Consider the following 27,289-nt stretch of genomic DNA (forward strand, 5'->3'; position numbering starts at 1 on the left):
TTCTCAGTTGAATGATGCAGAATTCTAAATCCAGCCAAATGAGCCTCAAATTGAAGATAAAATGAAGGCATTTTAAGAAATCCATTCAAAAAAATAGTCAAGGAAGTAAATACTCAAAGAAAGCAAAAAAGATTTTAAGAGAAAGACACTGAATACCAAAAGAGAAGAAACCAATGAGACACATAGCTAAGTGGAGATCCTTACAATCATGTAAATCTTTTAAAATACTAATAATCTAGAACTAAACTCCAAATTAGTTCAATAAAATTTAAAGGTGAAGCCAATGTCAGTGAAGGGGAAAAGGATAAATAGCATGCTATGGTTCATTGTCTTATATTGGGGAAAGGAATATACCTTTAAACAAATGGGTTTTAAAAACTTAATGACTAACCAGTATAGGAATAGAAATAGAATACATAATTTTTAAGTCTTTGGGGAAGGAAAAAGGTAGATAAAACTCGATCAACTCAAAAAAAAAAAAAAAAGAGGGATCCCTGGGTGGCGCAGCGGTTTAGCGCCTGCCTTTGGCCCAGGGCGTGATCCTGGAGATCCGGGATCGAGTCCCACGTCGGGCTCCCGGTGCATGGAGCCTGCTTCTGCCTCTGCCTATGTCTCTGCCTCTCTCTCTCTGTGTGTGATTATCATAAATAAATTTAAAAAAAATTAAAAAAAAAGATAAAGGAAAAAGGAAAAGCCTTTTAAAAGGTAAGTCTTAAATATTTAATAGTGATAATATAATATGTTCAAACATTTTAATAGTCACCATGAATGGGAAATGTTCATTTTTCTATTAAAAGGCAGAGATTGTCAGATTTTATTTTAATCTAACTGCTTACTATATGCCAGAGACACTTCCAAAAGAAAATTGACACAGCATAATTAAAGGGATGGACATAGGTATTTCAGAAAGATGCTAACTCACAAGAAGAAATGTCAGTTAAAGCAATATTAATATGACATAACTGAGATTTAGGGACTAAGATTATTAATTTGGACAAAGAGAAAGATTTTATATGATAAACAGAACAATCTATCAAGATATAAAAATCACAAATTTATGTACCTAACCATCCAGCTTTGACACATATAAAACAAAAACTATTAGAAATGTGAGTAGATACTGTTAAATCCATAATCTTAGTGGAAGTAGTGGAAGCATCTCTCTTAGAATTTGATGATTAAAGTAGCAAAAAAGTTGGGGTGCCTGGGTGACTCAGTCAGTTAAGCATCTGACTCTTGACTTCAGCTCAGGTCATGATCTCAAGGTCAGGAGACCATGAGACCCAGCCCTACATCTGGTTCTATGCTGGGTGTGAAACTTGCTTAAGATTCTCTCTCTCTCTCACTCTGCTCCTCCCCTCCATGCACCCTCTCTGTCTCATAAGGAAAATATAATTAAAAAAAAAATAAAAAATAATAAGGATACATAGGGTTTTCATAATATGTATAACAAAATATACATGTATATACATACATATCCAACAAATATAAGAGTACACATTGACATCAAGTACAAGTGCAATTATTTATTTTTAAAAAATTAACACCTATTATGCCTCAGAAAACAATCTTAATAAATTTCCAAGAAAGACTGAAGTTACACAGACATGCATTGGCTTCAACAAAAACAGAAATCAGTAACAAACAGATAGTTAAAAATAATCTAATTACTTAGTTAAATGTTTTTAAATCTTGTAAATAATTTTTGAGTTAAGAAGAAATAATAAAATGTTTATGAGTGAACGATAGTGACACAATATAAAAAAGCATGGCATATTCAGAGGTAAATATGTAGCAAAAGATTAAAAGAAAGAAATAGCTTCAAGAAAAGATAATTTAACATTTAGAAATTAATTTATGTAATTCACCCTAGTAACAGTAAAGGAGGACAACAATATACTCATCTTAATACATTTTAAATTTTTAAAAAGTAAAATTCAACAACACATTTTTTTGGTTAAAATTCTTAGAAAGCTAGGAAGAGGTAAATCTCCACACTTTAATAAGGAATATTTATGTCTGCATCTTACAGTCCAACAAAGTCAGTCATGAAACACTAGAAGTATTACCATTAAAGTTAGGAATATGTCTTGGTAATCAAGATGGTACAGGCTATGTTAGGCAATACAGTAAGAAGTAATATTTTTATAATAATAGGAACTACTAATAATATTAAATAAGAGTTATAAATGCTAGAAAAGAAGGGAAAAATTATAATATGTAAATAATATGATCTTCTACTTTGAAAATCCAAAAGAAATAACTAAAAATATTATTAGAAGTGATAAGAGTTTAATGTAGTAATATTAAAGAAAACTTGCAGTTTTCCTATATACCAACAATAACCACCTAGAAAATATCTTGAATATTATTCACAATTGCAAAAAGGAAAAACCCACAAAAGATAAAGAATATTAACTTAAAAATTATACAAGATTTATATGAAGAAAGTGGTAAAACATTGCTTCAATGATGGAAAGAATGTCTCAGTATGATATAGCTGGCAATTCTCACATTAATCTATAATACAATGCAATGACAAACAAAAACTTAAAAGCTAAATCTAAAATATATTTAGAGGTAAGGATAGTTCTGAAAAATGAAGATAAAATATCTTCTAAAAGCTTCTAAAAAATCAGAGCATGTTAAGAAATTAAAAGATAAGGGGGGCAATAGATAAGTAAATTTAATAGAATGGAGAGTCCAGAGAAGCAAATTTAAGATATTATGAAGATTGTATTTTAAACCATTAAATACAGGAAAATATTTTTATGATGTTGGAATAGATAAGTAAATTTAATAGAATGGAGGGTCCAGAGAAGCAAATTTAAGATATTATGAAGATTGTATTTTAAACCATTAAATACAGGAAAATATTTTTATGATGTTGGAAGAGGATGAGCTCTGAAGCTAAAAATTAAATGATTAATATATTTGAATGTATAAAATTTAAAATGTATGTATGACCCAATAAAAATCCATAAACAAAGTTGTGACAAACAATAGATTGGGAGAAAGTGTTTACATTTGTGTATATAACAAAGGATTGTATATGGAATATATAAAGAGCTCTCAATAATTAACAAGAAAAAGATAATCCAATAGAAAAATATGGGCAAAGAATATGACCAGGTAGTCTTAAAACAGAAAACATACATGATTAACTAACGAATAAAAATGTACTCCAGCTCAAGAGTAGTCAGAGAAATTAAAACTAAAAGTGAGATACAATTTTTCAGTTGTCAGATTAGTAAGTTTTTTAATTGCTAAAGAGAATATGAGAAAATGAGTTGTCTAATATCCATACAGCCAGCACATCCATGTTAAGATGTCTGTAGCAGACTCTGTTGGCTGCTAGCTCAGCATTTTCTCCCACTAGAATCTTGATTTCTTCAGTATTGCCTCTCCATACTATAGGTCTCAAGGGAAGCTGACCCCACCCTCAGCTGTGGGATGGGTCTAGTTAAACCACAGGTAATCTCAGCCCCTGCTCTCTTAATCAGTGATTGGTCATAATTCTTGACAATGAAAGGCAAGGAGAATTTTGCTGAAAGTTTTTAGGAAAGTCCTTCCTCAGCTTAAGGAGAACATCAAGAAATCAAACTTACTTTATCCCACAATACATGAGCAAGGAAGAATATAGCCCAGAAAGTCTCCCACTGAAATTCCTCTTACATGAACTAATAATGTTCCTACCTTGTGCCAGATAATGTTCCAGGTGCTAGGAACAGACAGTATGAAAAACAGACAAAATTCACTGCTCATGCAACATTCTACCTGTGGAAACAGAAAAAAAAAAAAAAGATAAATAAATAAAATATATAGTATGACAAATAAAGCAGAGAAAAGGAATTGGAAATGTTTGGGTATAATTTAAATACGATAGGGAAGGCCTCCCTGAAAAGGGGATATTTGAGCAAATTCTTGAAGGGTAGGGGAAAAAAGCCTTATATACGTTCACATATAAGAGGAATAGATTCCAGAAAGAGGAAAAAGTCAGTGCAAAGGCAAAGAGATCCAACTATGCCTGGCAAGTTCTGGGAAGAGCAGGAAACCCTGTGGGGCTGGATCAGAATGAGCAAGGAATAGAATCATAGGAGATAAATTCAGAGAGATAATTGGGGGCTAGATTTTAGCGGGTCCTGTAGACTATTATAATGGCTTTTGGTTTTGTGAGAGGGAGGCAGGTAGTATAGTTGACACACAATGTTACATTAGTTTCAGGCATACAGCATAGTCATTCAACTTCTCTAGATTTATATTATCCTCACCACAAGTGTAGCTACTCTCCGTGATGATACACTGCTATAACCGTATCTTTGGCTCTATTTCCTATGCTGCACCTTTTATTCCCATGACTTATTTATTCTGTACCTAAAAGCCTGTATTTCCCACTCCCTTTCACCCATTTTCTCCATCTCTTCACCCCTTTTTTCTGGCAATCATTAGTCTGTTCTCTGTGTTTATAGGACCAATTCTGCTTTTTGCTTGTTTATTCATTTAGAATAAATGAATATGTATGTTTAGATTCCACATACAAGTGAAATTTTATGGTATTTATCTCAATTTGACTTATTTCACTTAGCATAATACCCTCTAGCTCCATCCATGTCATCACAAGTGACAAGATCTCATCCTTATTTATGGCAATGAAATATTCCATTGTGTGTATGTGTGTGTATAACCACACCTTCCTTATCCATTCATCTACCCAATGAACACTTTGATTACTTATCTTGGTTATTAATGCTAAATAATGCTGTGATAAACATAGGGATGGGTATATTTTTGAATTGGTGTTTTCATATTCTTTGGGTAAATACCCAGTAGTGGAAGTATTAGATCATATTATATTTCTATTTTTAATTTTTTGAGAAACCTCTGTACTTTTTTCCACAATGGCTGCTCCAACTTACATTCCCATCAACACTGTGCAAGGAGTCCTTTTCCTCCACATCCTCGCCAACACTTGTAATTTCTTGTGTTTTTTATTTTAGCCATTCTGAGAGGTGTAAGGTGCTATCTCACTGTGCTTTTGATTTGCATTTCCCTGATGATTGGTGATGTTGAGCATCTTTTCATAGATCTGTTGGCCACCTGGATGCCTTCTTTGGAAAAGTGCCTATTCAGGTCCTCTACCCATTTTTAAAATGATTTTATTTATTTATTTATTTGCCAGAGAGAGAGAAAGAGAGAGCAAGCAAGTAGGCTGAGTGGCAGGCAGAGGGAGATGGAGAAGTAGGCTGTCTCTCAGCAGAGAGCCTGACCCAGGGCTCGATCTCAGGACCCTGGGATCATGACCTGAGCCAAAGGTAGATGTTTAACCAACTGAGCCACCCAAGTGCGCCTGCCCAATTTTTAATCAGATTGTTTGGGGGTTATTAGGTGTTGAGTTGTATAAGTTCTTTATATAGATTGGATATTAACCCCTTCCTGGATATATCACTTGCAAATATTCTCCCATTCTGTAGGTTGCCTTTTTGTTTTGTTGGTGGTTTCCTTTGCTGTGCAAGAGTCTTTCATTTTGATGTAGTCCTAATAGTTTTTTTTTTGCTTGTTTCCCTTGCCTGAGAAACATATCTAGAAAAATGTTGCCATAACCAATGTCAGAGAAATTACTACTTGGGCTATCATCTAGGATTTTTATGGTTTCAGGTCTCACATTTAGGTCTTTAATTCATTTGGAGTTTATTTCTGTGTATGGTGTCAGAAGGTGGTCCAGCTTCATTGTTTTGCATGTAGCTGTCAGGTTTTCCCAGCTCCATTTATGAAGAGACTTTCTTTTCCTCACTGTTTATTTTTGTCTTCTTTGTCATAGATTAATTGACTATACAGGTGTGGATTTATTTCTGGGCTCTCTATTCTGCTCCACTGATCTGTGTCTTTTTTTTGTGCCAATACCATGTTGTTTTGATTACTACAGTTTTGTAGTATATGCTGAAATCTGGTATTGTGATACCTCCAGCTTCATTCTTCTTTCTCAAAATCACTTTTGTTATTTGAGGTCTTTTGTGGTTCCATAACAAATGGAACCATTTGTTTTAGTTTGGTGAAAAATGCTATTGGTATTTTGATAAGGTTGCATTGGATCTATAGATTGCTTTGGGTAGGGTGGACATTTTAACAATATTAATTCTTCCAAGCCATGAGCATGGAGTATCTTTTCATTTGTCTGTGTCATCTTCAAATTCTTTCATCAGTGTTTTGTAGTTTTCACAGTGTAGGTCTTTCACCTCCTTGGTTAAGTTTATCCCTGGGTATTTTATTCTTTTTGATGCCATTATAAATGGGATTGCTTTCTTAATTTCTTTTCTGATAGTTCATTATTGTTGTATAGAAATGCTATTGACTTTGGGTATTAATTTTGTATCCTGAAACTTTGCTGAGTTCATTGGGTTCTTGCTGAATGAAATGAGAAGCCATTGGAAGGTTTAGATGGGTGGGATGATCTTAATTCCATTTGAGAAAAATAACTCTGGTTTGTGGGTTGTCTGGATTGTAAAGGAACAAAGGCAGAAGTAGGGAGAGTATTTAGGAGTTTGCTCCAATAATCAAAGGAGAATTGGCTGTGGCTTGGACCAGGATGGTGGCAGTAGGGGGGCGGCGAGGGCAGAAAATAGTTGAATTCTGGAGTGTTTTGAATGTAGAGCCAACAAGATTTGCTGATGGACAAGATATGGGGTGTGAGAAAAAGAGGAGAGTCAAGAAAGACTCCAAAATTTTAAAAATTCTTTATTTAAATTCAATTTAAAATATACTGTGTTATTAATTTCAGGGGTAGAATTTAGCAATTCATGAGTTGCATAGAACACCCAGTGCTCATTACATCAAAAGTCCTCCTTAAACCCCATCACCCAACTATCCCTTCCCCCTACCAACCTCCCCTCCAGCAACCTCAGTTTGTTCCCTCAAGTTCAGCATCTCTTATGGTTTGCCTCCCTCTCAATTTTCATCTTATTTGATTTTTCCTTCCTTTCCTCTATGTTCATCTGTTTTGTTTTTAAATTCCACATATGAAAAATAAAAATAAATTCCACATATGAGGAATGCCTGGGTGGCTCAGCAGTTGAGCGGCTGCCTTCAGCTCAGGGGGTGATCCTAGAGTTCCAGTATCGAATCCCACATTGGGCTCCCTGCAGGGAACCTGCTTCTCCTTCTGCTATGTCTCTGCCTCTCTCTCCATGTCTCTCATGAATAAATAAATAAAATCTTTAAAAATTCCACATGAGTACAATCGTATACTATTTGTTTTTCTCCGACCACTTACCATAAGTGTTATACCCTCTAGTTCTATCCATGTCATTGTAAATGGCAAGATTTCATTCTTTTTGGTGGCTGAGTAATATTCCATTGTGAATATATACCACATCTTCTTTATCCATTCATCTGTCAGTGGACATTTGCCCTCTTTCCGTATTTTGGCTATTGTGCAGCCTTGAAGATAGGGAAAAAAATCGAGGGAAGCATAGTGTCTTAGAAGCCAAGTGAAGGAAAGCATTTTAAGGAGGAGGGAGTAATCAATTCAGTCAAATGCCAACAAGTCAGCATGACATAGTGGCTAAGATAAAGGCTCTGCAGCCATTTCTGCCAAGTTCAAACCTAGCTCTGCAAATTATTTGCTGTATGACCTTGAAAAAGTCACTATAGCTCTCTGTCTCCTTCTCCATCTGTAAAAAGGGTATTATAATGGCTGCTATTTTATATGGTTATTGTGAGGCTTATGTGTCTCACTACTTAGAGTAGTGCCTGGAGTATAACGAGTGCCTAATAAATGTCAGCTATGATTATTACTGTTTTATTGTTGGACATGTTAATTATTTTGTCTTCTAATTTCATCATGATGTAATTGACATACAGCACTATGTAAGTTTAAGGTGTATAGCACAATTACCTTAGTAATATATATTGTGAAATGATTACCACGGTGAATTTAGTTAACCCCCATCATTTGATGCAAATATAAAAAGAGAAGAAAAATGGGCTTTTTTCCTAATGAGGAGAACTCTTAGGATCTACTCTCTTAGTAACTTTCAAATATATTATATACTGGCTATGATTATTATTATACTTAATAGTAGCAAGAATTAGTAGCATGGGGAAGAATAAGAAAAGGACTGAGACTTGACCAGTGGTTTTGGCAATGTGGAGGTCACTTATGATATTGACAAAGAGCAATTTGGGTAGAATGGTGGGAGCGAAAGTTTGTTTAGGGCGCCATCACATCCAAGAGACAATGGGAGAAGTTGAAGTACAGGAACTCTTTCAAGAACTTTTTCTTTAAAAAGTAAAGGAGAGGGGCACTGGGATGGTTCAGTTGGTTGTGTCTGCCTTCCACTCAGGTCATGATCTCTGGGTCCTGGGATAGACCCCCACATCAAGCTCTGCACTCAGCAAGGAGTCTGCTTGTCCCTATCCTTCTCCCTCTGTGTTCTCTCTCTCTTTCAAATAAATTAATAAAATCTTAAATTTAAAAAAGGTAAAGGGGAACAGAGAAATAAGGTGGTAGCTATAGGCAGAAGATTAATGAGAGGATTTTTTTATTACAGAAAAAATAATAGGTTTCCATTGGTAAGTGTATTTATTTTAAATATACCTTGATTCAGAGCTCGGTCTCAGGAGTCAATCTGAAGGCTTGCTGGTGATGGGCAGGGAAGATGGGGTGGTGTGGAGCACTGTAAAGGAACTGAGCTCCAGTCATCTCACTCATAATTAAACATATCTATTTGTTCTCTCCCATGCTAGCATGTAAGCTCTGTAAGAGAGTGTCCTTGCTTTATTCCTTGCTCTTATCTCCATGAACAGTACCTAGCATACAGTAGGCATTCGATGAGTATTTGTTAAATGGCTATTTCCAGTGAAAATCTGAGGCCCAGAAAAGTTAAATAAATTGCTTGTCCAGCTCATTAAGTCAGAGTTGGATTTAAAACCTGAGTCTCCTGGTTCCCATTATAGTCAACATTCCAGTATTAGGAAAACCTGGGTTTCAGAATTCATATCCTGTGAGCACTGGGTGTTATACACAACTGATGAATCACTGAACTCCACCTTGAAACTAATAATACACTATATGTCTATTAATTGAAAAAATTTAAAGAAAGAATTTATATCCTGCTTTTCAAAGTAGTACAGTATTGAAGAAACCTATAGCAATTTCAAAGGCTGAAATGAAGCAGAAAAGAATACAAAACTTCCCAGATTATCCTAAGTCATTGCAACCACTATTTTTATTCTGTTGAAAAGTTAAATTGTGTTGATGATGTGGCTATTAAATAATTAAAGAAGAAGTCTTGGACAGCCAAGGTGGCTCAGCAGTTTAGCGCCGCCTTCAGCCCAGGGCCTGATCCTGGAGACCCAGGATCGAGTCCCACGTCAGGCTCCCTACATGGAGCCTGCTTCTCCCTCTGCCTGTGTCTCTGCCTCTCTCTCTCCCTGTGTCTCTCACAAATAAATAAAGAAAAATTTTTTAAAAAAACTTAGAAGTCTTGAAAAATCTATAAATGATCTAATACTAGACATTTGTTTTACAACACAAATGAAAATGAAATTTTTGAAGATTATCATAAATCTTGACCTTCTTTGCATTGCACATACACTCTGTATTTTTCGAGGACTACAATTTAAAACTTGAAAATATGATTCCTTGAGGTAAAAAGTTAAATTATATATAAACATAGCAATTATCTCCACAAAACTCACCAGGAATAGGACTTTTTATGCAAGTAGAAACAACCTTGAAACTTTTATTACTCAGTTTGATAAGCTGTATCTAGCACAAGATTGAAAAGTTAAGAGAAGAATGTAGTGTTTACTCCTGGATACTTAGTGGCATTATGAAGTAGCAATGAATCACTCTATCCATGTCTAAAACTTATATACAAAACATGTTTAAATCATACATTGATGGAGATATGTAACATGCCTGTATATGGAAGTTGAAAATTGAGTCTTCAATCATGTAACCATAAAAGCATCTCTCTTGCTAAGTTTCTAAGAAGCATACACTGTGAAATAAGACAGTTTGCCAGAGATTTTCTTTTTCATCTTCAAAATGGCCTTATCTTTTGACCTACTAATCTCATTTCTGGAATATTACTCCAGGGAAATAATCACAGGGAAGGAAAATGCTATATAATTGAAGATGTTCATTTCAGTAGTATTTATGTAATTAAAGAACTAGAAAAAACATAGATGTCCAACAAAGGAGATTTATTTAATTTGGCATGTGCCCACTTTATAGAATATGTAATTATTAAATGCATATTATAAAATGCTCACTGTATAAAAATATGTATTTAGCTTATGTATGCCCAATTAAACATTTCAATCTCAATCAATTCAATTATTGTCATATACATATATATGTGTGTGTGTGTGTGTGTGTGTGTGTGTGTGTGTGTGTATCTGTGTGAATGCTACCTGGCTTGAGGACGGGGGGAAAAAAGAGAGAAGTAGTATGCTTTATAAAATTCTGTCTTAAGAATGTTTAATTCTGACTGGTTGAGCCACATGACACATTGGTAAAGACTTTTAGGTTCCCACCTAAGCAATCACCATTTCTCATTCATTGTAACTCGCCTCTTGAAGCAGAGAATTTAGCTTATTGATTCTGGGTATTTTGCTAGCCTCTTCAAGTCATTTTGGAATCCTTTTTCAGATGATATGAAGTAACTCTATTTCAGTGCACATCTTTGCTATAGAAACGTGATTTTTGGCTTTGCAGCCCAAGGATACATTCCATGTATGAATAGGAGTCTTTGTGCAACAAGAGTAAAGTCATCAGCTTCTATGCTATGAAGAAGAAATGTTCATCTCCTAATGTGCATATATGTAAGCCACCTCTTTAAAATCAGCCTCCTTAAATGGCACTGAGTACGCTTCTGTGTATGACACATCAATGTCCATTAATTGCATGAAGAGAACTGAGATTCCAATGGCAAAATCTGTAAAAGTAGATATACAAAGAAAAGTGGAAGCATCTGTTTAATATATACGACATTAGAATTTAATTTTACCTCTGTGATGCTTTTGTGTGGCTGCAGTGTTACAGCAGAGCACATAAGCATAGCCGTGCAGTGTCAGCAGGTGCATGCCACCAAATTACTGCTTTTAATTTGCATATTCATCTGCTAAGAAGCATGTCATTATCATATCAAAGGGATACTAAGCAACATCTAGCTTGGAGAGATGTGGCATAGTTTCAATAGGAGCAATTAATGCAAGATGAGGACTCTCTTTCTGTCATGTCTCCCAGGGCTAGCTGTAATCGGGCTGATTATTGGATACCAATAAGACTGAGGGCCCAGTTGGCACAGAATAAGAGAAGAACTGGAAAGGGAGCCTGCTAGTCCTCTCCACTGTACACTTGATGGCAACATGATGCTCTGGTCACTCAAAAGAATCCTGTTCTTATTATAGATGCTGCCTATATGCACTCATCTATTTCAGTTGTCACAAAATGACCAGATGCAGTCCAAAATTAGTCATGTATTTTTAAAAAAATGATCTTGACTTTAGAGAGCACGTAAAGAGAACGTGAAAGACATTAAAGCCAGGCTCATAAATATAAGTTTTAGTTCTTAGATAAATTTCATTTGAACAAACAAACATCATCTTCCTCCTTCAAGCATTTATTGAGCACCTAAGTATATGTCCGATAATGTCAGGTGATGAAGATGCAGACACCAGGTAGTGACAGTCCCTAATCTCAAAGAATTTGCAGTTGAACAAGGGAGACAGACACAAAAACCAAGCGAAAGTTAAATAACATTGTTTGTTATTGTTTATGAACTTAGGAAAGGCCACATTTGTGAAAAGCCATCTTTTGATGTGACGGTAAGGGCATATGGTAACACCTCTTTTTAGGAAAGTCTTTAAGAACAGAACTTTTAATCTTAGTTTAGTTTTAGAAATGATCTCACCCTTCCTTTCCTAATAGTAGCAGCTAAAAACAATAAACAAATGTTAATACTTGAACAATGGAAGTATAGATAACTTCTTAAATTGTCCTATCTTTCATTGGATTCATTGGCATAAGCAAATGCAGAAAAAGCAGAAATCATTAGTAGCTTGCTACCTACAGTGTCTACTAGGTATACAAATACACTTTCATTAATTTATCCAGCAAAAAAAATTTGAACATTATGTGCCAAGCATTACTATAAACACTGGGGTATAGTATACATACATACACATCTCCTAAACACTGGGCATATGCTATGAACAAAATGGGCCAAGTGTCTGCCCCTGAGTTTACACTCACACAAGCTCCTGTGTGTGAATATATGCATCATGCACATGCCTAATGGAAATCTCAATGACATTCACTCAACAAGCATTTAATAAGCACTTTGTGTCACACTGGGGAAATGACAGGGATATAAAGTATATCTTGGAAACTACAAACCAGCATGAGTACAAAAAAGTCTTCCAAATGATCAGTATATCTAGAACCAAATGGCTTATGGGAAACAAAATAAGAAAGTATTCTTTCATGGATGTCCAATCTTACAAGTAGTTTCAGACATCAACTAGTCATCTCAGCATAGCCCCAGAAAATTCACCAACCACCTCTTTGTCCATTGCTATTAAAATGTCAGGGATGAGGTATTGGATCTTAGTGAGCATGAGAGCCAGGCAACTTGGGTGCACCATCTTATTTAATATTCTGAGGAATCCTCAGAGGTATGTACTAATAAACCCAATTTGCTGGCAAGGAAACCAAGGTTCAGAGAGTTTATGTTTCTCAGGGTCACCCAGTTGGCAAGTAGCTGGATAGGTGTGAAACTCAGAGTTTTCTGATGCTAAATATGTGTATTTCCAATTCATTAAAGCATTCAATATTCCCAGTCTAATCTATTTTGTGACAATGAATATGAATATCAGAGCAACTTATATCATTGTAACTGATAAAGAAGAACAATATTTGCCCAGCATCATTCTTTTGCTTTATTATGGTGGGAATTATGAGTTAAATGATGTATATTGTATGAAAACTACAGGTTTAAAATTTAAACAGATGAACAAAAGTATAGTCTCTTTACCTGTATCTTACTACCCTGGTTGACTTTTTCACCAAATGGAAAGGATTTTTTTCTCTTTTTAATTAACCTTATGCTGAGAATTATGGACTCAGGTTTGGTTTGATTTTTGTTTTGGTTCGGTTTGGTTTGGTTTAGATTGGCTGTTGGTAGAATTGAAAAAGCTGCTGACTTGGAGCCAGAAGACTTGGACTTGAATCCTCATTGTCTGTGGAAGGTACTTAGCTAGCAAGGGCTTCAGTCTTCTCCCTTGTAAAATAAGGAATTTAATCTCTATACTATCTTAGGTTCTTTCCAGATCTAGTTTTCCATGATTCTATGAAAAACAGCTATCAAAGGTCCTACTTCAAATACAACACATAAAATATTGAAATACTCCATACTTCCTGAATCCTTCTTTCCTACAACTAAACTAAACTAAACTAAAACTATCTGTTATATTTTTAAGTAACACCTTCAGGCAAAACTTCAGTAAATGGTAACTATTGATTAAGTGTGATGTTCTTACAAGAGTTGATTGCATTACAGCACTGAATGTTGACTTATTTCCTCTTTACCAAGAAGAAAGGAAGGGAGGGAGGGAGAGATAAAGGAAGGAATGAAGGATTTAAAAAAGGGAAGAGAAATAAAGGAAGCCAAATTTGGGTATATGTAAGTTATGCACTCACACACATACCAACATGTGTATTACATATGCATACACAAATGTCTCTGTTACATATACACACATGATTATATTGACAATTTCTTCAAGTTCTATAATTTTTTTCTGCCATAGTAGAATGAGGAAAATGTTGGTCTTTGACAATTTCATATTCCAAGTAATTTATGGCTTTCTTCCTTTAAGTGAAGTGGTAGTTTCCATAAATACTGAAGTTCCACAGAAAAGTTTATTTAATTCTCCTGTTCTGTACAGGAGTCAGCTTAAGAATTAATCTTGAGAGGTGCCTGGATACCTCAGTAATTAAGCATCTGGCTCTTGATTTTGGCTCAGGTCATGATCTCAAGGTTGTGAGATCGAGCCCCACATCTAGCTCCATGCTCAGCGCAGTCTGCTTGACATTCTCTCTCTCCCTCTGCCCTTCCCCCTGCTAATGCTATTTCTCTAAATAAATAAATAAAATCCTTTTTAAAAAAATCAATCATGAATTAATTGAACTTACAGCTATGCTTATAACTATTTATATTATTTGTCACTATTAAGTTAAATACCATTCAATTATCATCTACTCTGGGCATTTGGATATTTTCAAATTGATTTATTTAAACCTGCATTCACACAAGAAGTTCTTCAAGATTACTCTGTTGTTTTCAAGATACCCTAATTCAGGTTGAAACCTTAATTAATCTCATACAGAATGACTTTAATCACACATAGCTCTTTTGGAAGCATACCTGAAAGGTGGCACCTTTTACAAATAAATCACATTTTCAACTATCAGTTCATTTTGTGTCCTCCTGTCAGCTTTGATACAACTTCTAAACTTCTATACAGCAATTATAGGCTTCAAATAAATGCTACATTTTTTTAAACTTTGAGTAGGTTTTTCACTCATAATTCATAGAGGAATTTTTTGACATGCTATCTTCATGGCTTACAATGGTGACGGAGTTTCTTAGCAAGTTCAGTCACAAACTTGTCATCTTCATGTTTAGCTGCTGCTGTGTGTATATATATATATATATATATAGTAACAACGATGAAGCTAAGTGATATTATTGTATACAGGAGAATAAGAAATTATGGTGTTCTTTAGAAAAAAGTAAACTTTATTGGTACAATTCAAATGGCTAATAACATATGTTTGTCCCCAAAAGAAAAGCAAAAAATGAAAAATATTAAGTGATGACTATAACAAACTGCTGAGGTTGAAATTAAAAAAGGATTTACTGTTGGTATGGGAGAGGAGATATAACAAATAGAGGAAGACAAAATTGTGCCATTAAAACATGGGGAATAGGGATCCCTGGGTGGCTGAGTGGTTTAGCGCCTGCCTTCGGCCCAGGTTGTGATCCTGGGAGTCCTGGGATCAAGTCCCATGTCGGGCTCCCTGCATGGATCCTGCTTCTCCCTCTGCCTGTGTCTCTGCCTCTCTCTCTTTCTCTCTCTCTGTGTCTCTCATAAATAAATAAAATCTTAAAAAAATAAAAATAAATAAAACATGGGGAAGAGTGCATCATGGACAAATTTTAACTGCATAATACCTGAAGACTAATAGATTCATAGATTCAATAGATTCATTGTATGGTTATAGCATGCAAAGTCATAGCTAGAAATTCTTGATCCATGACATCAAGAGAGAATTAAGACTTTCAAGAATAGAAAATCGGTGATGCAGATATGTTTTGTTTGGCTGCTTTAAAAGTAGGAAGATTTCACACTTAAAATATCCATATTTCTTTTTTTCCTCAAGAAAAAAAGAAGATCTAAAACTACTGACATATATTCCCACATGACAATTCCCACAGGAACTAAGCAGTGGATGTCCTCTGTAGACTGAGTCTCTCCTGTTTTGCCGTAGTTTCCACCAGCCCCTCTCATTTTACACCAGGCTATCTACCTGCTGCCTTGGCTTTGAGTGTTGAACTCATGAAATGCTAAGCGTTACTGCAGGTCACATCCCTTATATGTGTAATCCTTGAAAATACCCTGAGCGATAGCATAGTTCATATTTTAAAAACAAGGAGACCAGCACTCTGGGACTTTAGGAATTTGCACGATTATTCATGTAAGAAATGACTATCATGTTCTTTATTATGTTTCTCAGTAAATATTGTTTTAAGATTAGAAAAGTTGGTATGCCTGGGTGGCTCAGTGGTTGAGTGTCTGCCTTTGGCTCAGGGCGTGACCCGGGGTCCTGGGATCAGTCCCACATCGGGTTTCCTGCAGGGAGCCTGCTTCTCCCTCTGCCTGTGTCTCTGCCCCTGTCTCCGTGTTTCTCATGAATAAATAAATAAAATATTTTAAAAATAAGATTAGAAAAGTTTAGGCCAGTCATTCTTAATTTAGCTGTATATTATGATCACCTGAGAGGCTTCAAAAAGCATGGGTCCCATCCTAGGCCATAGAAATCAGAATCTTGCAGCTGATTTTGATGTGTAAGTAGGGATACCAACACCTAGTTTATGTACTGAAAGATGATTTGCTGTTTGTTCTTAATTCTGATTCTTACAAGTTACATCTGTGGACAGACAGACATTTGGCATTATAAAACCAAAGTTTTACTTTTAAAGTGTATATAGTATTGTATTGTCTAGCTAATGCATTAACAAACCTCCTAAACTACGTTTAATTTGACCTAGTTCTACATGGAGTTTTCATAGCTCTGTTTATTAAAGTACCAAAACAAAACAAAATTGGAATTCTGGTACCTATGTGCTGAGGTAATCAAGTATCTTCATATGACTAAGTTTTAACTTTGCATGTATAAGGCCCATTCAGGCCTCTGACTACACCGAGCAATTAAGTTTCAGTATAGGTCTCATGCGCAAAGCTTACATCTTTTCTGATGCCTTAGGCCTGTTTTGGTCACTACATGCAAAGCCCACTTTGACCAATCAGTCAAAAAATAATGAAACTGGTTGTTTGATTACTTTTAACTGGTCAAATTATCACAAGTCTATTGGTTTGCATGTGCAGACCACATACAATGTTAATGCTATTATTGTATTTTATTGAATTATTGGTAAAATTCAGTGTGATTTTTCTGTGGATCAATTCAAATATTACCAGGCCTGGAGAAGAGGAGGAAAAAAAGTAGGAAATATAATTATTTACTCATGGTAAAATGTGACACAATTTTTGCTTTAAAATAAACTCCATGCATTATAGATGAGTATTTGTTTTTAGAGGCCTCATTCAGACAAGAAAAAAAAAAAAAAAAAAAACCTTGCAAATTACTTCCTTCTTTTGGAATATGTCTTTACCAGTAAGTGTACTGGAAATGATTCCACATTAAAGTGGTTTTTGATAGAAAAAGAAGCACCGTCTAAAATTAGAACATTTACTTCAGACATGACTTATTTTGATACATCATAAAATTTTGTGAAGAACAATTTTGAAGCATGGTTTAAGATTGCAATATTCTCTAGTGAATAGAGCACGGGATAGTAAATTTCAGAATTTGGATATTCATCCAAAATTAGAAGCTAAAGAAATGCTGGAGTTTGCCACAATTAAGGCATGGGTGTAGGGAGGCCTCATAAGCCTGCTTTCAACAGGTCACTAGTATATGTTAAATAATCACTCAGCATCAGCAAGCTCTATTAAAAATTTCCTAACTCAGCTAATTTGAGCTCATTAATTCTCAAAGCATCTTCATAAGTAAGAATACTAATAAAAATCCATTTTACATATGGAATACAGAGATAGAGAATATGCCTTGCTGAAGATGAGGTTGAAATTACATAAAGTTTGGATTAGCATACTGAGTACAGTGTTGGAGCCAGTATGACATGATGGTTGAATGGATGGATGGATGGGTAAATAAATATGTGTACATATAACACTTATAATGTAGGTTTGGATATGAATGTCATGACATCAATTTTTTTATGATAATATAAGATTTATTAGAATCAAGTTAACTGTAAACAACAAAAACTGATTCAACTAACCTATACAGCGAATAGGATTTATGAGCTAACATACTGTAAAATCCAGGGGGCAGGCCTGGCTTCATTCAGTGGCAAGTGCTGTCGTAGAGGGCTCTATCTTGCTTTCTGTCTTAGACTGAGTCTACTTAGCATCAATATGATGCTGAAAAGCCTCCCTCCCCCCACCACTACTTCAATTGTTGACAGTCTAGAGACCCCTCTAGAAAAAATTGTTCTCCTTTAACAGCTCTAACAGAAAAGTCCAGGGCAGCACCCTGATTAGCCTGGCTTGGGTCACCTGCCTACCCTGTACCAATTACTATAGCCTGAGGAAACCGATTGTCTTGGCTTAGGTCATGGGCCCACCCTTGTATCTGCATGGGGCAGGAAGGGGCCAGGGTCATTCTGCCTCCCCCAGCAATATGAAGATGGTCCTGCCCTGGAAAAGAGAGTTCAATTAGCAGGAGAATGTGAAGAAAGGTAGTGGCTAGACAAAAATAACATGTACTCCACTTCAGCATACAAGGACCTTTGTATCTGGCCCCTGCCTACTAATGTAGAAATTACTGGCATTTCATTCTCTGACCAGATGCAATTACTAGAGTTTTCTGTGTTTGTTGAATGAATTAACGAGCAATATATCAACAGAGGTGACTCTATGCTATTCCTGGGTATGTGGAAAACTTAAGGCCTCCTGAGCGAACTGAAAATTCCAGATAACTTAAAAATAATTGATGTTGTTCTAAGTGATCTTTATTATTCCATGGAGTGTTGAGTAAGTATGAAAGAGGGCTCTTTGATGATGGTTTTATATGCTGAGCATATTTATGTCTATTTATGGGTCTAAATACCTGTCTCTTCTCCCAAACTGAAAGGTAGAGTCCCACTTTCTTTGCATCCTTAAAAGCACCTACAGTAATCCTCTATACATACTATGTGCTTAGTAAAAGTTTCTGAACTGAAATGAATAGCTGATTTCAGTTCTTAGACAAGGCACTTTCTGCTTTCCCATGATGACTATTTTTCCTCCAGCAGCTGTCAAATGCTATAATTTACATGTGTGTGTTTGATGAAGAAACTCTGCTCTAACTATAAACGTTCTGACCTCATAGTGGTTGTCCAGGGCAGCCTGCATAATAAAAATTGTGTTGCCTAGTTTCTATATTGAACACTGGAGTGTTTTAGAAATATTAAAGTTCATGGATGACAAAGCCCTACTTACAGAGATTTACTTCTATTGTTTGCAGGCAAATTGGCTTAACCTGTTTTTTTAAAAAATGGTATGGAAGTTTTTAGAATTAGATTTTTAGGATCCACCAATTAAAATTTATTTTGTATACTTTTTTGCTTTAAAAGTAGGTCAGATCTGCCTTTTATGCTACTGTTAATAAATCACATTAGTATAGTAGTTTACAGTCCATAAATTGCTCTCACATTCATAAATTTCATAATCCATATAGGAAAAACCCTCAGGGTTTTAACTGACGGCATTGCCAAGTAATGTGATGCAATTTCAGACTACATTAATAGAAGTAAAGTGTCTGAACAAAGGAGGTGATAATTTCACCATAGTCTATATCTATTAGAAAACATCTCAGGCATTGTGTTCAGGTCTAGGCTTCATTGAGTTTTAAGAGGGACATTGATTGACACAATTGGAACTTATCCAAAGAAGAGCAACCCAGAGCATGTGAGATCTGAGACCAAGTTACATGAGGAGCAGCTGAAAAAGCTGAAGATATGAAGATATTTGGTGTAAAAAAAGAAAATTGAAAAGAAAACAGCAACAGACTTTAGATATTAATAGGACTATCATAAGAAGTAAGAATTAAAGCTCTACATATATACTTAGTGTACAGAACTAGGACAAAGAGCTGAAAGCTATACATTTCAGTTCAGTATTAAAAAAAAAAAAAAAAAAAAAAACTAACATTCCCTCCCAAGGGTTGTTGTTTTCAAATCACTTAAGGGTTTACATGTTACTGGAAGTAATAACTCAAAGTCTAGATATCATTTATCAGGGATATCAGCTCCACTATGTATTACCTATGTGACTTTGAACAAGTAGCCATTCCTCTCTGAGCCTCAGTTTTCTGATCTTGAAAATAAATTTTTAGGATTGCTGTAAGGATTACATGAGATATGCAGGTCAGGCCAGCACCACAGTATCTGCTTATCATATGTGCCCAATGAAGGGCAGCATTTTGTCAGCAGTTTGAGAAGGGTATCTCTAAACCATGCAAAAATAATAGAGAAAGATAGTAATATCAGAGTTTAAATTCCTAGGTCCTTATGCACAACCAAAGGTTGACAAAGGTTGGTGTGGAAACCTACGTCCTCATTGTGTTGTACAATGATTGATTTTAATGATTCTCTTGTCTTAAATTTGATTGAAATCCATAGCCAAGGGAATTACAGGTTTTCTTAATAATCAAAAAATGCTTGTGGAATACTTCCTTGACTTTGTAAAATGCCATAGAGTATTTTTTAAGCACTTGGGAAGGAGAGTTACTAAGAAAGGGTGGCAGAGATGGAAGAGGGCAGCTGTAGAGCCAGGCAAAGGCCATCTTACATTTTGTGATATACCTTATGCATAAACAATAATTCAGTACACTTAAAATGGAACACAGAGAACAGAAATGCAATATGTACCATGAAGATGACATAGATTTTGGGGGAACTGAATCCATTCAAAATGCAAAACATTTATTAAGCACTATGTCAGCCTTTGAAGAATTAGAACGGAATATAAGAAATATGGAAATAACTACAGGAAATTATCTCTGCCTTAAATATTTTATACCGTGTAGTCTGAGATATGGAAATATACAGAACTCATAAATCCAAAGAAAATTTAAACCAAATGCTGTGGGAAAATGGAGTAGGAAGCAATAAATAGAAAAGAAGTGAAATACAAGTTCAGGGAGTTAGGAAACTTTTTGCAGAAGTGATATTGGTATTGTTCCTACTTTCTTTACAGGATGAAAGGAGGATAGGCATTCAGGACTTTGGGAATAGCATTGGCCCAGGTGAAGATAAGTGGAAGATCATCAGTCTTCCAGGGATCACAAGCTGCCTATCCTGGCTTGAATATAGGAGGTTGTGGGGAAGCAAGGAGTGGCAGGACATGAGCTTAAGAAAGGCAAGTATGGTCAGATGTTACGAAGTGGAAAACTAGGGTAATGAATGGAATAAAGAAAGAATTTTTAGGAGAAAAGTTCCATGAGAACATACTCACTATTATATATCTCATATGGGGCCACTAATGATTTCTTTGGGCCAGAAAGTAACAAAATATCCCAGAAAGGTTGATGAACTTGTGTTGAGACAATTGATGAAGGTCTCAGACTGAGGGATGAGAGAAGATAGAACTTGGAGATCCCTAAGTATTCCTAAATAAAAAGTGAAATAATGAAAATTGTGTTTGAAGAAGGTTAGACAATCAGTTGTAAAGGTCACAGGGAGAGGAGAGTCTAGAAATAGGAAACTGTGCTAGGGACAATGGGAAGGAGCCTGTATATATATGTGTTCTGGCTGGGGAAATGGATAGAAAGTAGTGGTTAGAAGGCAACATGGAGGTTAAATGGAAGAATTGGTAGGGAAATATGTAGTAAAGGAAGGAGTTAAAATGACATGTAAATTTGTGCTGTATAATTCCAAAGTTTGTTCTGTATAACTACATATATCCAAGAGATGCTATGGCTCAACTTGGCCTTTGGTTCCTTTTAGGTTCCTGTAGTCAACCACTGTCCTGCTTACAACAACAAACAACGCACTATCTTGTTGAAAATCTGCTTGTTAACTTCCCAATTTTAGTTCTATCCAATCACAAGGATATCTTAACCAAGAGTATATAGTTCCTGTAGTAATGAAGGCAATTTCTACATCATGGAACTAATAAAAGATGATTAATTTTGGCCTAATTAATGTTTAATCAACCTAATGATAATTAATTTACCCTAATTATATTTCTAAGAAGTGAAGCAGCAAATAGCCTTTTACTTTTTAAAGCTTTGCGAGCACATCTATAATGTAGGGGGTTTTATGCATTATTTAATTTATTTATTTTTGTTTCAAGTTTTATTTAAATTCCAGTTAGTTAACAAATAGTGTAATATTAGTTTCAGAAGTAGAATTTAGTGATTCCTCACTTACATACAACTCTGAGTGCTCATCACAAGTGCCCTACTTAATATTAATCACCCACTTAGCCCATCTCCCCACCCACTTTCCTCCATCAACTCTCAGTTTGTTCTCTCTAGTTAAGAATACTTTTATGGTTTGCTTCCCTTTTTTTTTTCCTCCTATATTCATCTATAATTTTTTATATTTACAAACTGGGGTATTCTAAAGATGACTATAGAGCAAGCTTTGGCATGTGTGCTCATGATGAATCCAGGCCACTTCTTTTCTTTTTAAGATTTATTTATGTATTATTTGAGCATGAGAGAAAGAATATGGGGCGGGGGAGCAGAGGGAGAGGGAGAGAAAATTTCAAGAAGACTCACTGCTGAGTGTGGAGCCTTACACAGGGCTCATCTCAGAACCCTGAGATCATGACCTGAACGGAAACCAAGAGTCCTACATTAACTGACTGAGCCACGCAGATGCCCCCAGGCCACTTCTAAGCTCAAGGAATTGAGAATGGAACTTTCTCCCAGTTTATTGTAGTAAACTAAAAACATCAAAATCTATGATATTTTCAGTGCCTGTTCAGTCAGGTTTCTAAGGATTTATCACTCAAAATTTTCATAAATATGACCAAAGATTTTATTGCATGAATATTTTTGTCTTCAGTAGCAAAAAGGGTACAATATAAATGTCCCACAAAGTGGAATTAAACAAATTATGACACAGCTATATGATATACAATGAAATACTTACTGCTTAATAAAAATGTCATATAAACAGATAATGTAACACCATATGTTCATAACATAGTAGTAAGTGAAAAGGCCCATCACAAAATAGTCTGTACTATATAACCCTATTTAAAAAGAATAATATGTACACATAGAAAATAAATATTTATAAAAACATAATAGTAATTATCCTTGGATGGTAATATTCTTCTTTGGCCTTTGTGTATATTCTAAAATAAATACATGGAAAATAATACTTAAGTAAAGGGAAAATATTTAAAATTTATCATTTTAATGGCATCTGAGTAGACTCTTATTTTGAAGCTTAAAATATCAATGTATTTGTCAAAGTTAATTGGTGGCTTAGATGTTTTTCAAACAATCTCTTTAATTCCGTACTTATACAAAATTCATTGCAATGATGAGAATGGTATCATTTGGATCCTCAAAAAAAATAAATGATTTAATTTTAGTTGAGAACTGATTTTGTCTTCCTGTAACTATGTAGTCAGAATAATTCTTTTTGTCTTTGGTTCAGTCTGACCATTTCAGCTTTGTATTTATTGGTTGTATATGTGTAACCAACATGGAGTGAACTGGAAGAAGCCAAGGATGGAAAAGTGATAAAAGTAACAAAGGACACTTCTGCTTGGAATGCTAATACAACTGTGACAAGAAGGGAAACACCTTTGAAAGAATTGGGAAGGTAGTTGGGAGAGAAAGAGAAAGAAAGGGGTCTCTGTTGGTAAGAGAAAACTTTTTTTAATAGCCTATTTTCATGTTAGAGATGAAAAAAATGGCTTTTCAAAGAGCTCAACTAGGTTATAAAGAGACTGAAATGTGACTTCAGAGCACCCTGGGCAATGTGATGCTCAGTGGAGGCCTGGCCAGTGTGTGGCACAGAGCTTGGCAGAACCTGAACTAGTTCTCTTCCCTTTGGCCGTTTGACTCAGACAAGAAACCAGAGACCTGTCTTGGGGCCTTCGTGGGGGCAGAGGTGGGCGGTTGAGTGTAGGGGGAAGAAAGATAAAATCCTGAGAAATGTGCAAAAGCACAGAAATATGTAGTTTAATGTGGAATGATAATCAAACTAGAGTCCTTAAAGACAACAGTTCTAGTTTCTCCATCTCTCAAACCAATGAGAGATAAAATAACACAGACAACAGGTAAGAGAGTAATGGCAATCCTAATCACTATAGAGGCTATTTTTAGAGAGAGAGACTGCAACCAGAGAAAGTTGGAGTCCTTTTGCATACTATGCCAGATTTAACATCCTAAAACACAACTCTGACAGTTTACAACATTATCTCCTCAGAAACCTTCCATGTCCTCCCCCACCCCAGTACCTATGAAGGGAAGCTCAGGGTGGCTCAGTCAGTTAAACGTCTGCCTCTCATGGGATGAGCACTGGGTGTTATACTATATGTTGGCAACTCAAACTTCAATTAAAACAAAAAATAAAATAAATAATAAAAATAAAATAATAAATAATAAAATAAAATAAAATAAAAATTATAAAACAAAAATGAGAGACAGACTTCTAAAAAAAAACAAACAAACAAAAAAAAACATCTGCCTTCAGCTCAGGTCATGATCCCAGAGTCTTGGGATCGAGCCCTGTGTTGGGCTTCCTGCTCAGGGGGGAATCTGCTTAGGATTCTCTGTGTCCTTCTCTCTTTGCCCCTCACCCCACTCATGTTTTCTCTCTCTCTCAAATAAATAAAATCTTTAAAAAAAGAAAAGAAAAGAAGCTCAGATTTCCTAATCAGGTATTCAAAATGTTCCCTGATGTGGCTTCAACTTACTATACAGCTTTACCTTCCAATACTCTTTTTCACATCCACTATACTCCAGTCAACCAAGGTTATATACTGGACACACATTGCCTTTCCCATTTTCCCACATTTGCACACACTGTTTTCTCTACTGAAAAGGTTCTTTTTTCTCATTGTTGTCTATCTACACTCAATTTTACTTTAAGGTCCCATTTCAACTGCCATATGGTCTAAAAACTTTATTTGATATTTTCCTCTGTTGTAAATAATTTCTTCCAACTCTAAAATTACTCATTTGTACTCCTCTTAGGGGTCTTTTCACTCAATCTAACCAGCATTTAGCACATGTGAGGTACTCTACTGGGTGCTAGAAATACAACTACACACACACACACACACACACACACACAAATATATGTCATGTTCTCAAGAAACTAATAGTATAAATGGGAAATAATAAGGCTATACAGTAATTCATTGTGAATTGGTGTAAAAAATCCAAAAAAGAAACATATACTAAATACAGTGTCCCAAAGGAGTGATTACAGAACTAAAAGAAACAATCCTAAAATTTGTATGCAACCACTTAAGATCCTAAATGACCAAAGCAATCTTGAAAAAAGAAAAACAAAACTGGAGTTATCACAATTCCAGACTTCAAGTTATATCACAAAGTTATAGTAATCAAAACAGTATGGTACTGGCACAAAAAATAAACACAGATTGGTATAACAGAATAGAAAGCCCAAAAATAAAGTCATGATTATATGGTCAATTGATCTTTAACACGGGAGGCAAGAATATGCAATGGGAAAAAGACAGTCTCTTTAACAAATTATATTGGGAAAACTGGACAGCTACATGTAAAAGATTGAAGCTGGACCAGTTTCTTACACCATATATAAATATAAGCTCAAAATAGATTAAGGACCTCAATGTGAGACCTAAAACCATAAAAATCGTAGAAGAAAGAATAGGCAGTAATTTCTCTGACATCAGCTGCAATACCGTCTTTCTAAATATGTCTCTTGAGTCAAGGGAAACAAAAGCAAAAATAAACCTGGAGACTACATCAAGATAAAAAGTTTCTATACACCAAGGGAAACAACCAACAAAACTAAAAGACAGCCTACTGAATGGGAAAAGATATTTGCAAATGAAATGACATATCTGATAAAGGGACAGTATCCAAAGTACATAAAGAGCTTATATAATTCAACACGAAAAAACAAATCAGCTAATTAAAAATGGGTGGAAGGCATGAACAGACATTTCTTCAAAGAACATACAGAGGCACATGTAAAGATGCTCAACATCACTCATCAGGGAAATGCAAATCAAAATTATAATGATATATTACCTCAAACCTGTAGAATAACTAAAATAAAAAACACAAGAAACAACAAATATTGGCTAAGATGTGGAGAAAAGGGAACTTTTGTGCATCGTTGATGAGGATGGAAACTCGTGAAGCCACTCTGGAAGACTATATGGAGATTTCTCAAAAAATTAAAAATAGAACTACCCTATGATCCAGGGTATGATCCAGTAATTGCACTACTGGATATTTACCCAAAGAATACAAAAACACTAATTCAAAGGGATACATGCACCACTATGTTTATTGCAGCATTATTTTCAATAGCCAAATATGGAAGCAGCCCAAGTATCCATTGATAGATTAATGGATAAAGAAAATGTACACACACACCCACACACACTGAAATATTATCCAGTCATAAAAGAAGAATGAAATCTTGACATTTGCAATGATATTGATGGAGCTAAAGAGTATTATACTAATTGAAATAAGTCAGAAAAAGACAAATACCATATTATTTCACTCATATGTGAAATTTATAAGACAAAACAAATGAGCAAAAGAAAATAAAAAAAAGACAAACCAAGAAACAGACTCTTAACTATAGAGTACAAACAGAGTTACCAGAGGGGAAGTATGTGGGGGGATGGGTGAATTAGGTGAAGGGAATTAAGAGTACAATTATCTGAGCGCTAAGTATTATATGGAATTGTTGAATCACTATATTACACATCTGAAACGAATATAACACTACATATAAACTGCACTAGAAAGAGAGAGAGAGAGAGAGGAAGAAAGAAAGAAAGAAAGAAAGAAAGAAAGAAAGAAAGAAAGAAAGAAAGAAAGAGAAAGAAGAAAGAAAAAGAAAAAGAAAGAAAGAAGAAAAGAAAAGAAAAGAAAAGAAAAGAAAAGAAAAGAAAAGAAAGAAGAAAGAAAGATAGAAAGAAAGAAAGAAAGAAAGAAGAAAGAAAGAAAGAAAAAGAAAGAAGAAAGAAAAAAGAAAAGAAAGAAAGAAAGAAAGAAGAAGAAAAGAAGAAGAAAGAAAGAAAGAAAGAAAGAAAGAAAGAAAGAAAGAAAGAAAGAAAGAAAGAAAGAAAGAAAGAAAAGGCAGAGGGATGATCAATCTCCATCTCAGTAAATGGCCCCACCATTCACTCAGTTGCTGGAGCTAAAAACCCTGGTGGTCATCTTGGAGTTCTCTCATTCCCTTAGCCTCTGCATTCAGTCTATCAGTGAATCAAAACTACACTTCCAAAATATATCATGAATCCATCTATTTTTCTTCATTTCTACTACTGCTACCATCTCTTACCCTATCACTCTCCTTATGAATCTCTTTGCTTCCAGTCTTGCCTTCCTGTAAACCATTCTCCACAGAAAAGTCAAAGTGATCTTTCCAAAACATTGATCAAATCCAAAAAATTTACTTCTTATAACTTATTGTATTGGTTTCTAGCTACATGTAAAATCAAAACTTCTTTTTATGGCCTACAAAGTCCTACATGATCCAACCTGTGTTCCCTTCACAAATTTCCTCTCCTACCTCTTCTTATTTTCTCCACCATTTTCCACCCATGTTGGTCCCATTTTTGTTCTCAGACATACCAAACTTGTTCTAATCTTGGCAATATTTGTTCCTCCTACCTGGAATATTCTTCTTCTAGATCCCCTCGTGGCTCCTCTCTTTATTCATTATTA

Source organism: Canis lupus, chromosome 34, assembly GCF_003254725.2.
Source record: "Canis lupus dingo isolate Sandy chromosome 34, ASM325472v2, whole genome shotgun sequence".
In the NCBI taxonomy this organism is placed as follows: domain Eukaryota; kingdom Metazoa; phylum Chordata; class Mammalia; order Carnivora; family Canidae; genus Canis; species Canis lupus.